The sequence below is a fragment of the Gossypium hirsutum genome, chromosome D02, assembly GCF_007990345.1.
Source record: "Gossypium hirsutum isolate 1008001.06 chromosome D02, Gossypium_hirsutum_v2.1, whole genome shotgun sequence".
Lineage (NCBI taxonomy): Eukaryota > Viridiplantae > Streptophyta > Magnoliopsida > Malvales > Malvaceae > Gossypium > Gossypium hirsutum.
The window spans coordinates 30,513,668-30,527,421 of NC_053438.1; the positions used below are offsets into that span (position 1 = coordinate 30,513,668).

General features: G+C 33.4%; 1 non-coding gene across 1 annotated transcript; it reads right to left on the reverse strand.

The window, feature by feature from the left end:
* Positions 1-11,108: 11,108 nt before the first annotated feature.
* On the reverse strand, positions 11,109-11,215 carry LOC121214974 (small nucleolar RNA R71). The gene has a single exon (XR_005910709.1). It is a non-coding gene; the product is annotated as a small nucleolar RNA R71 (small nucleolar RNA).
* Between the last annotated feature and the right edge of the window lie 2,539 nt (positions 11,216-13,754).

The following is a 13,754-nucleotide window of genomic DNA, read 5'->3' on the forward strand; positions in this document are numbered from 1 at the left end:
ACATGGGCGTGTGTCTCAACCGTGTGAGGCACATAGGCGTGTGACCCATGTATCAAAATTTTTGTAATTATTTCCTAAACTTCCAGAATTGTTTTAAATTAGTCCCTACCTGTTTTTAAACTACTTTTAAGGTTTCGTAGACTCGAAATAGGGGATGCAAGAGTAATTTTTATTCTGTATTGGGGTGGATCAATAAACCTAAATTAAGTGCATTCCACTAACATCATCGAAGATAAATTAAAAAGATAATCGTAGATGGAGTGTGAACTAATACTTTAATGCTAATAATTGGAATAGTCTTATATGTATTCGAATTCTAACATTCAAGAAGGGATAAATAGTGATAAGAGTGTAGACAGTGGAAGAATAAGTTTAGCAATGTATAAATAGTGATAAGAGTGTAGACAGTGGAAGACCAAGTGTAACACCCCTAATCCGTATCTGTCCCCAGAATAGGGTTACGGAGCATTACCGTACTAACGAAATAGGAAACCATTCAATTCATATATCAATGCAAACATAATCTAATTACATTCCAATACATTCATAATGTCCCTTAATTGAGCCTTTGAGGCCTAAAAAAACACTTTGAAAACAATTCGGGACTAAATCGAAAACATTTGAAAATTTTAGGAAAAAGTTGAAAAATTTGAACTGCAGGGGTCACATGGCCGTGTGACTCACAGGGCTGAGACACACGCCTGTGTCTCAGGCCGTGTGGAGATTCGAAATAAGGACACACGACTGTGCCCCAGCTTGTGTCCATGCTCGTGTAACTCACTGACTTGGGTCACACGGCCAAGCCACACGCTCGTGTGCTAGGTCGTTTGCTAGGTTGTGTGACAGCCTGACTTGCATACCTTGAACCTATAGGGGACACACGACTGTGTTGCATGGCAGTGTGTCACACACTGCTGAGACACATGCCCGTGTCTCAGGCCGTGTGGACCTAAAATATACCTTAATCAACAAGTTTACCATTTCAATCTTACTTGGAACCTAAGCAAACCATTTACCAATCAAATACCTATCAAAATTGACTTTAATATTACAAAAAAACAAACCAAAATCAACCTAATTCAGTGCCTAACCAATGTACCCTCATTGGTACCACAAGTATATATTTATATCAAAACATAACATCAATTGAACCTATTAATTCATTCAAGATATCACCTATAATCACCAACTCAAACATACCATATCTTAGCTACTTAACAACCAATTCATCATATACACTTTTATCCATTCTAGCAAGTATCAAATGCACATACTAACACATATTAATAAAATACCAAAAGTACCAAAAGAAGATCAACCAAAGCAAATTGTACAACCAAATTCATACTTAGCTAATTACAAATCCAAACATTTGTATCATCATTCAATCTATTACATGCCATATAACCTGAAGTAAACATTCAAAAGCTACTGATTTGAGCTGGATAGTGTGACTTGAGTGCTGATCCGATTGTCCAACCTTCGAGTATCTACAAGAACAAAGTTTAACACAAATAAGCTCAATGAAGCTTAGTAAGTTCGACTTATTAAATCGATAAATCTTACCGAAATAAATATAACAATTAAAAAAGTAATATAATAACCCTAAAAGTTTTCTGTCATCCACAATCTCAAATGGTAATTCATAATTAATTAATTCAAATCCCAAATATATATGGAAAATTCATCAGAGTTACTCAACAAGTTAACTTATCGAGATTTTTAACTCAAAGAACGACTTACGGATAGAAGTACATCATTAGTCCAACCAAATACACTAGATGCTCACTCGAGCCAATCCATCTATCACACCAATGCTCATAAGAGCTAAACCAACCATCACACCAATGCTTATAAGAGTCAAACCAACCATCACACCAATGCTCATAAGAGCTAATCCAACCAGCACACCAAATAAAGAGTATAACACAAGAGTTCATAAGAAATGCTGAACCTCGATTTACTCGGACAATATAAAAATATATCCTTCCAATACCATCTCCACTTCGAACCACCATAACGCACCAAATCCCAACTGTACTCTATCCCGCGTTCAAATCAATCCGATGATCAAATTCAATATTAAACCTAAAATTACCATTCATCATCACAATTAAGATAATTATATAAATCGTAACATGTTAGACTACTCATTAATTTATTTTGATATTAAATTCTAAATCGTACGAACTTACCTGGACCAAATTGTAAATGTTACAGAAGTGTAGGGACTATTCCATAATTTTTCCTTTTCCTCGAGTATCTACAGGATCTTAACCTAAAATATAAAATTATTTATTTATCAGCATATATTCCATTTCCACTCCATTTTACAATTAATACCCTTTTTTCCAAAATTACACAATTACCCTAAACTTTTATAATTTTTACAATTTAGTCTTTTAACCCTAAATTCATCAAATTAACCTTTTTTTCAAATAAATATTTATCCAAATATGCTAGGCCCTCAAAAGCCCGTAATAAACATCAAATTCACTATCAGACCCTAATATTTTGAAATTTTTACAATTTAATCCTAAAATCAAAATTTAACAAAAATCACGTTACAAAATCATCAAATAACATAATCAAAGTTCCGAAAACATGGTATTCATCAACAACATTCAATATTCATCAATGGAAACTTCCAAAATTTTTAACAGAATAAAAAATAAAGGTACAGGCTAGTTGGACCTAGTTGTAACAATCTCAAAAACATATAAATTACAAGAAAATGAGTAAATTTACATACCATGCAAAAAAAGAAGAAGAAGCAACCGAAACTTCCTATGTCAAAAATGGTGGTTTCGGCCAAGAGTTGAAGAAGAATGAAGAGAAATGATTTAATGTTTCAATTTGTGTTAATTAATTTTAACTTATTTACCATTTTGCCATTAAACATGACATTTTTATATCATTTTTCCTTTCTAATTGCCATCCAAAATATAACTAGGGTTTAATTATCTCTTAAGTCCTTCCTTAATTATTAATTAACCCATTTAATCACCTAAATGCATTAATTAACTTGTTTTGCACCTTTTTTAGTTTAGTCTTTTTGTTTAATTAACTATCTAAACGATAATATTTTTAAACAAAAATTTAATACGACTGTATTAACTCTATAAATATTCTAAAAATAATATTTACAAGTCGATACAATAAAAATTTATAGTCCCAAAACCACTGTTCAGTCACCACTAAAAATCGGGTTGTTACACCAAGTTTAGCATTGCATAGCATGAATCATCATTCGATTGTATAATATTCTAGTATGATATGATTTGATTAATTGTATGACGTGTTAGTAATGCCCGTGACCCTAATTCGACGACGGAGAGGGGTTAGGGGTGTTACAATTATAATGATATTTAAAAATAATTATAATATTTTATTTAAAATTATTAATTAAATAATTAACGTAAAATAGAAATTGTGGTAATTATACATTTAAAAATAATTATAATTTAATTTATAATCATTATATAAAAGTTGTGCTAATTTTGAAATAGAGTTATTATTTGAATAGAATTTGAAATATAAAATGTAAGGAAAAAATTGTTATAAATATAATTTAAATTACAATAATTAGTTAAAAATTTTGACATAAAAAAAGTTGTGCTAATTTTATTGATATAAAATTGAAATACTAGTTGAATAGAACTTTAAGCATCTTAATTATCACTCATTTAATATGAGACTTATATATCAAATAAAATTTAAGTTTAGTTTTATAAATAATGTCCAGTAGTTAGACATATTTGATCAAGAAGCATCTAAGAAAAATTATTGGTAAGAATATGAAGATTGTTAGCATTAATAAGTTAGAATTACATAAAAAAGAATGGATCATTAAAGTAATGGTTTTTCAAAGAAGCAACACCGAATCATATTTGAATAACATGATATTGGAAAGAGACACTGGAAAGAGATGAAAAATATTCAATGTAGCAGAATAAACTAATTTTCGTACTTGAGGAGCTTGAATACAAACACTTTTATTATGTTTTAGTTAAGTTTTTATATTTTAGTTTAAATTCAATAAAAAGTGTATTTTGGGTCTTTTATTATCTTTAGGGGCCAAATAAGGCATAAAGGTGAGCTAACGTACTTAGTAAGTGTGAAGGGACCATTCGAAGGCATAGGAACTCAAAGCTGGTTTCTGTGTTGCAACACGAGGAGTTCACTGTCTCAACATAGGGAGCAGAATGCCAGAATTGCTATACTGCCTTTGGTGTCGGGACACAGCCATAGGATGTTGCGACACACCCCTGAAGCTACCCCTAAACCATGCATATTGCCTTTAATGCTGTAACATAGCGATTAGGGTGTCGCAACATTAGCCTTGTATGTGAAGCATTTACAAGCTAAAGGCGTTTTGGTCCACACAAAGAAAATTAAACACAAAAGCATCAGCTGACCTAGGGTTGAAGACCACAAAAACCCTAACTCTATAAATATGCTCTTAAACACTTGTTGAGGACAACTTTTACATTCTAAGTTTTTCTTTGTAAATTTAGCTTTATGTTTTCCTTTTCTTTTAAGCTTTAGGTTTATTTTAGTTCTTTTCTATTTGTGTTAATTAGAGAACGTGAGTTGTAAACATGATCAAATGATTGTGGATTTTGCGCTTCAATCAATACAATTTAGGATTCTCTTAAACCTTTCTCTTGATTTTTTATTTATGTTTATCTTTATCATCAAGTTTATTGTGTTCATGAGATCTATGAGGTACTAATCCAATTATAGGGGATGAGTGAGTGGACATGTGATTAATTGATTAGTATGTAGGGTTTTCTTAGCAGGTTAACTGTTTAGGAGAGGAATAACTTAAACCCTAGGCTTGACAACCCTAGGAAGTCATTTAGGTGGAAATTAACCCAAAATTGGCATGACCTATCTGTGAACACCTTATCCCTAAACTAGTTTGGATTGTGAGGTCGAGAGATAAGTAGTTCTTGCTGACTTATTAGTTTAGTGGAAGATCGAGAGATCCTGCTAGGATAATGACTAGTTGATTGAGTAGAAACCCGAACTACGAATTAGTTATAACCACCGAAGCGAGCTAACCACCCATGCCTAGAATTTATTAACTTTATAAATTAGTTTTTCAAAGTCTTTTTTATTTATGTTTTTGTTATTTTTATTTCTTTATTTATAAAAATAAAAATCACCTTATTTATGTTTATTCATAATATAGTTTATTTAAAGTACTAATTAGATCTATCTGCGTTTAGGTTAGAATTAATTTAGTAACATGCCTCCTTTTGGGTATGATCCTCGGAGTACTAACCCACTCCGTTGTAACTATATTACAACTTGACCATGTACTTGCGGACACCATCTCGATTTCATATATTTTTAGTTGCAGTATTCATACTCTGGACGTTAGTACGTCCGGAGCCAGTCAAGTTGTTGATGCCATTGCCGAGTAGGCAATGTTACTAAATTGATTTTAATTTTTACATCTTAATAGAATAGTTAGGAAATTAATAAATTATAGATACATTTGTTTTCTTTATTCTTATTAACAATTTTCTTCTATTTTCTTTTGATTTCGACATATAGAAAGGTAATTAATGTTAGAGTATGCCCAAAGACCAATCATGAGATAATTGTAATCACATACTCGTTTTACCTTATCTATTAATATAAGGCATTGACATTATTATTTTAGTTTCCTTTTTTGTACCTGGTCAAGATGACAAAAAACAACTCCCTAGGGACTAATCAACAAATTTTTCCTCATATCCTCTTCCGTATTGTGACGATATCATTTTATTTTAATAACGATCTGAAATTCGACAACTTTGCTCTTCAATTCTGCATACAATTTCTATAGATATGGGACGACTTTCAATAGTCTTGTATAACCCTGATTTATCGTTTGTCTCACGAATCATATCAATCCTTATAATGTTTCTTTCTCTCAACTCTAACCAATACAACAAAATTCTGTAGTTACGTTCGTATAAAACCTCATATGGTGTCATTTAGATACTGGATTGATAGTTATTATTATAAACAAATTCAGTCAATGGTAAATATTCTTCCAACTACTTTCAAATTCAATAATACAACACCGAAACATATCTTCTATTGTTCTGACTAGTCATCTATTTGCGAATGAAAAGTAGTACTGAAATTTAATCTAGTACCCAAGGCTCGAATTATGGTCAAAATAATGAATAACAGCACGTCGTGCAATCTAACAATATCAGAATCATATAACTCAGTTAGTTCTCAAGTGAATAATCTGTTTAGAACGGAATAAAGTAAGGTAATTTTTTTCATTTGTTAACAATTCCATCATAACACATTCCTATTTCCACTCAGCAATTATGATAGGTTGTAGCCAACCTGGTGGGACCTGATGCTCAACTCTCACTTGCTGACATACCAAACATCTTGTTACAAACTTAAATAATTTTCATTTCATACCCGGTTATTAGTATCTTTGTTTCATCTTATTATACATTTGATTGATGTATGGATGAATTGAGTAAACACTGTTATGAGCTTCCTGCAGATATCTTTTTTTATCTCAGAATCATTCGGCATACATATTCTGTTTTTAAAGGACAAACTATCATCACTTTCAACACTAAAATCACTAACCTAACCATTTTGAATCTATTCTCGTTTAGCTTACAAATTCAAATAATTTGGTTGTAACTCTCGTATTTGGTGAAGAAGTAACGGTTTAAATCTCATCTTAGCAATAATAAAACCATTATATTCTGAAATCAGGTGAATATTTCCAACTTTTAGATATTTGTTGCTCTGTAAATCAGTCATCAAATCAACTTTTACTCGAATGATAACCGATGATCAGATCATAATTTTTCAATAACTCTAGACATCTATGCTATCTCAGATTCAATTTTAGAAGTTCTGTTAAAATAGCTTCAATTGCTCAAAACTCTGCTGGCATTTTACTCAACTAAACAAAACTGGCATTTTTCTGTAACAACTTTGTCAGTGGTAGAGTTATCGTCAAGAAGCTTGAACAATTCATTTGTAACATCAATTAAATCTTAGAAAGCTTTACACTTTTATAGTATTTCCCAGAGATTCCCTAGTCCACATTTATCATGAGTTGATTCGTAGTAACTCGGATATCTTCAACTATTATCAAAAGACCCAGAAAAAATTTACTTTTCAAAATCAAAGCTCATAATTACTGATCCTCTCATATAATTGTTTCTCTCGTAATATATATATCACTACTTTCTGATGCTGATCATGTTCAATTTCATTCCTCACATAAACATAATATCATTAATAACAAGCAACAATTCAGTTCAGATACAACTAACAAATTCTGCCTATTAGATTTATAAAGCAACTGAACTTCGATAATCCCAATGGTGTTATCAAAACCTCTCATTGTTTAAATCAAGTCTTGAAAGAAATCTTCAAACATCTGAATCATAACTCAAAGTTAACAACAATCTGATCGAGATTCAATCTGTTTTTTTAGATACGGTAGCTACCTTTAACTAATCAAACATGTCGGCAATACAGAGTAACTTGTATCTATTCTTTATGATGACTCTACTCAACTATCTGTAATCAATATACAATCTCATAATTTTAGCTTCATTTTTCATAAATAACATTGACACACTCCAAGTTGACATGCTTAGTTAAACAAATCCCTTGTCAAATAATTGTTGCAACCATTCTTTCAATCATTTCCTTTCTTTCTGTACTATTTTCTACGGTGTAATCGAGATCGAAGTAGTTCTAGCAGTTACTTCAATAACAATTTCAACTTTTCTCACCGTGACGGTAAACCTCGCAATCCTTTAGGAAATACATCAGTGTATTTTCTACGGTGTAATCAAGATCGAAGCAGTTCCAACTGTTACTTCAATAACAATTTCAACTTTTCTCACCTTGACGGTAAACCTCGCAATCCTTTAGGAAATACATTAGTGTATTTAGAACTGTCAAAGCTTATTCCATCTTTGATTCTGATACTATGGTATCTAAAATGTAGTCGAATACACTTTAAAACCCTTTCCTCTCAATACTCAGGCTAATATTGTTGATATGATATTGGTCGAACAATCCAATCTATTTGTTTCCATATTTATCGTTCCACTCTTTTGACATCTCATAAGTATTCTTTTTCTGCTTATGATTGAATATAACATCATGTAGAGCTAACCAGTCTGTACCGAGGATAATATCAATCAGCTATAGTTTCAAGAATCGTAGCCTCTTCTTAAGCTTGGATAACATAAGCTTTGACTAGTGTACGAGCTTCAAATCTCAACGTTGTATCTTTAGTCTCACCATGACTGGTTCCAACATTACTATTAATTCTTAGTTTCTTACTTCTCTACAAAAACTAACATTTGTTTAACAGTCTAATGACTAATATCATTTGATTTTATTGGGCAATCCTTCATCAAACACTCGATGAAGTCCCATTCGAAAAAGGTTCCTATTCTCACTCTGTATTTCCTCAAAGGATTTTTGCTGTAATTTTCACAAACCAGTTTATTCGTGTTCCAAACACTACTTGTACTAGCCACTGATGTAGATTGAGTTCTCGAATAACTCTGTTTAGACATATCTTTCCTTAGATTTCCTATAGGGCAAAAAATTAACTTCTAAAATCTCTCATCTGCTTAGATGAAGAGTTGGGGAAAATCTAATCACGTTGTATTTTTCGGTGTCTCAACTTTTTGACTTGGCTCAATCTTTTTCATTTCATATCTTAATCATTTTATGTCCTTCGTTCAAGTTTCATTCAACATGAATGCACATCTCAGTTTTTCGGTATTATTAATGTTAGGGTTGCCTGCCACTAATACGCTTCTTCATTCTAAAATAACATTACACATTTTAAACTCAAAATTCTTTTATTCCTCAATTACAAATTTTACCAATTAGGGTCGATTAAAATTTACCAGATTTGGGTTTTGAGGATGATCTACCATAATTAGGTGTAGCAGACTAAACTAATTTTCGCATTTGAGGAGCTTGAATATAAGCATTTTATTATGTTTTACTTGAGGTTTTAGAATTTCATTTACATTTAATAAAAGTGTAATTTGAGTCTTTTATTGACCTTAGGGGCCAAAAGAGGCCTAAGGGTGAGCTAATATACTTTGTAAGTGAGCAAGAGACCATTAGAGGGCGTACCAACTCAATACTAGTAGCTGTGTTGCAACACGGGGAGTTTGATGTTGCAACATAGGGAGTATAAAGCACAATTCCAAGACTACCTTCAGTGTCACGAGAAAACCAGGAGATGTCGCGACACACTCCTGAAACTACCCTGAGTACAAACATACTGCCTTCGATGTCGCGACATAGGCTCTAGGGTGTCGTGACATCGGTCTTGTACCAGGAATACTTATGAGCCAGGGCACTTTTGGTCTGCATAATCAAACGTTAAACACAAGAGTTTCAGCTAACCTAGGGTTAAGGACAACGACAAAACTATCTCTATAAATAGGCTCATTTACCACTTATTATGAACAACTTTTGATACTTTTTAATTTTCCTTATAATTTCAGTTTTTCCTTTTTCTTAGGCTTTAAGTTATTTTCAGTCTTGTATTTGTCGGGAGATCTGATTTTGGAACTTGATCAATTCTTTGCAAATTTCGTGCTTCAATTAAAGACAATTCAGGATTCTCTTAAACCTTCGTCTCTTGATTTGCTATTAATGTTTATCTTTTATATCAAGTTTATTATGTTTCTGAGATCCATGAGGAACTAATCCTCTTATGGGGGGCTTAGCAATGGAGTTATGATTAACTAATTGTTGTGCAAGGTTTCCTTAGCAGATAAGTTGTTTGGGAGAGGAAGAACTTAAACCATAGGCTTGATGACCCTAGAAAGTCATCTAGGTTGAAATTAACCCAAAATTGGTATAGCGTATTCGTGAACACCTTAGCCCTGAATTGATCTAGATTGTGAGGTTGAGTGATAAATAGTTCTTTCTGACTCATTATTCTAGTGGAATATTGAGAGATCCTGCTAGGGTAACGAATAGTTGATTGAACAAGGAACCCGAAGCAACAATTATTTATGACAACCGAAGCAAGCTAAACATCCATGCTCATATTTGATTTAGTTTCTATATCAAATTTCTCAAAGTCTTCCCTTTATAATATTTTATTCTTTATTTATAAAAATACCAAAAATCTTTCTTTATGTTTATTCGTAATATAATTTATTTAAAGCACTACTTAGCTTTATTCGTGCTTAGGTTAAGATTAATTTAGTTCTCCCCTCCCTTGGATATGATCCTTGGAGTACTCACCTGCTTCATTTTAAATATAGTACAACCTGACCCGTATATTTGCAGACACAACATATTTAACATATTTTGTGTAAGATTTTCACTTTGGACATTGGTACGTCCAGAGGCGGTCAAGTTGTTGGCGGCATTTTCGGTGAGTTAACATTACTGGATTGATTTTAATTTTTGTAGTAAATTGAATAATTAGGAATTTTTTAAATTATAGATACAATTTTATTTTTCTTATTGTTGTTAACACCTTTTATTCTCTTTTTGGTTTAGTGTATGACTCGTAGTAGGGAAACACCTACAGAGCCAGCCACAGATCCAGAAAGAATAATTCGTAGGAATCATCGACAGTAACAACAATAGTAGCAACAACAGATGTAGAACCAACAGCCTATTGCAGGCAATTTACCACCATGAGATAACCCGTTGTTTGATGAAATTAACAATAATAACCCAGAAGACTTACCACTACCACCACCATTACCACCACTGTAACTACCCGCGAATATACATACGACGCGCAATGAAAGAACCCCAAAATGACTATGCACTATGAAGTCTAGAGATGGTTTAAAGAAGTATAACAAGGCTGGCCATCATGGCTAATAATTTTGAGATCAAACCAACAATGACCTAGATGATCCAAAATAATTTACTATTCAAAGGCAAAGGACCCAAATAAGTATTTAAAATGGTTTCTTCAACTTTGTTACACTTTCTCCTTAATAGCTAACACTTTCTCTTTGTTAGATTCACATAAACCAGGATCTATCACAACATAGGATGAGCTTGGAGGAATTTTTTTACAAAAGTCTTTCTCTATTAATAAAATGGTCCAACTCAGAAAGAGGATTGCAACTTTTAAACAATTAGAAGGAGATAGTTTTCATGAAGCTTGGGAGCATTTTAAAATGCTAATTCAGAGATGCCCACACTATGGATTACCTGAGTGGCTACGGTTGCAAATGTTCTATAATAGGTTGGATGCACACGCACAACCAGGATTAGATGGAGTTGTAGGAGGAGCCTTGATGATCAAGACATACAATGATGCGTATGAAATGATAAAGAGTATGAAAACGAATTCCTGCCACCGGCCAACAAAACGTTACACATATGACCAGAAGCCATCCACAGTCAAAGCTGTTCAAGAAGATGATAGATACCAACAAATAATGAACATGTTAAACCATATAGAATCTTCATCTAGTGCGTCAAATATATATGGTGGAGACAAACCTCTCTTCCATTACATCAAAAATCTTATTAAGGATGTGAATTACATTGAGAATGGAGGTGGAAACCCTTACTCAAGTACTTATAATCCCAGATGAGAGGCCACCCGAACCTGAGATGCGGAGGAAAGCAGGGAGAAGGTAATAATCCTAACCAAGTTAAAAATGCTAATTATCAACCTCCTTATTTACAGAAGCCTCAGGAAAAGGGCCAACCCAAATGACCATCCTATATGTGGTCAACACTTGAATGGATTGAGGGGGAAATGCAGTCAATGAGGATAGACGTGAAATAGGTTTAGTATAAGTGCACTAATTTTCAAAAAAAAAATTGACTAAACTAGAAGACTAGATGAGCCAATAGATGAGCACGATGGGAGACATTAAGAGACAAATTGGCACTGGGATCCTTAGTAACATTGAAGATAATCCTCGGAGAGTGGGTAAGGAGCACGTGAAAGTAATTATGCTCCAGTCGGGTAAAGTATTGAGTAGGCCAGAAAAACCTACCCCTCAAGAAAGCAAAGAGGATTTTGAAGATCTTCAACAGAACCCCCAAGTTGCTGAAAAGGAAATAGAACTAGAAGAAGTAGTCGAACCGACAACTGAGTCAAAGAAAGAACCAATCAAAGAACCCATACTTGCAAAAGTACCATTCTCTTCATGGTTGGAGGAAAAACAAAGGCGGGATGAATATTAATTTTTAAGTTTTTTAACTTAATTAAAACGTTAAATGTTAACTTGCCTTTTATTGATTTAATTGAAAAAGTCCCTAAGTACACTAAATTCTTAAAAGAAATTATGTATTGATGTAGGAAAATGAAAATAGGAGAGCAAGTTAACATAAGTGCCTCATGTAGTACGATTATATCTAGACTGGTTCCCTAAAAACTCAAAGACCTGGGAAGTTTTACAATCCCCATAGAGATAAAGAATATTCACTTTAGTAAAGCCCTATGTGATTTAGGAGCTAGCATACACTTAATGCCCTTATCTAGATATGAAAAATCGAGCTAGGGGACCTCAAAAACACTCAAATTACACTACAATTGGTTAACAAATCTTCAGTACATCTAAAAGAAGTATCAGAAGATGTGTTGTCAAAGTGCGCAACTTTATCATTCCAGTAGATTTTGTGATACTATATGTTGATAAAGACCGTGAGATACCTATCTTGTTAGGAAGACCATTCTTAGCAACGTCAAAATCTACCATTGATCTAGAAAAGAATAAATTAACTATAAGGATCAATGGTGAAACTGAAATCTTTAAATGTGGTGTAACGCCCCGAATTTGGGCTTAGATGGAAATAGGTCTTAAGTGTAGGATCACATAAAAATTATGCATGCAAGATAATGACATAATGAACGTCTACTTTAGTGGTTAAGTGATTTAGGAAGAGTAGGGAGTGTTGGAGAAGTCCTAGGTTCAAATACGGGCTTTAGCAAAATTTTTGATTTTGGCTCTTAAGTGAATCTTGGCCTTAGCTTGAAGGCTTTATAAATATTTTTTGTGAAATCATGACACAAAAAGAGCCTGTGGTGTAGTGGAAAGGTGGCGACACAGGTGTGGCAAGGAGGTGGCGTCACAGGTGTGGTAAGGAGGTCAGAGGTTCAAGTCTCACTGTATGCAAATGGGATTATTTATTTTGCTCATGTGGAGGCAAGAGTTGGTGTTGGATTTGAACTCTATGTTGGAGAGTTTGAATGGGTCAAATGAGTGATTTAAGGAGTGGATCATGGAGGATTTCAAGGAGAGGATTGGAGAAGTGATTTTAGGAGGAAAAAGGGGAGTTTGAGTTGTAGAAGGTTGTTGCCGAATTTGCTAAGGGGGACTTTGGAGTATGCATTTCGGCAATTAGTGAGTGTATAGGTGCCAAATTTTCTCTCTAGCATTTGGGGGTTTTGCATTTTTTGTACTTTCTTTTTCTCTAGTGCTGAAACTAAAACTGACCATTCGGGTCATTCTTTTTCTGCATCTTTTCTATTCACTTTCTCTCTTCTAGGCCGAACCTTTCCTTTCTCTCTCTTTTGTCTTCTATTCATCTCCTATTCTAGGCTAGCCGAATATCACTACTGTTAAGCCATCCTTGCGGCGATCTTCTGCAAAGATTCTGATAAGTCGGTAAGTGGTTGTGTTCACTCCTTTCACTCAAACCTGGTTCCTTTAGACATTTCTAAAAGCCGAATACTTCTTTCTCCTCTTGACTCTCTTGTTACTGATTGTGTTCTTCAGGTTCTAGAATTC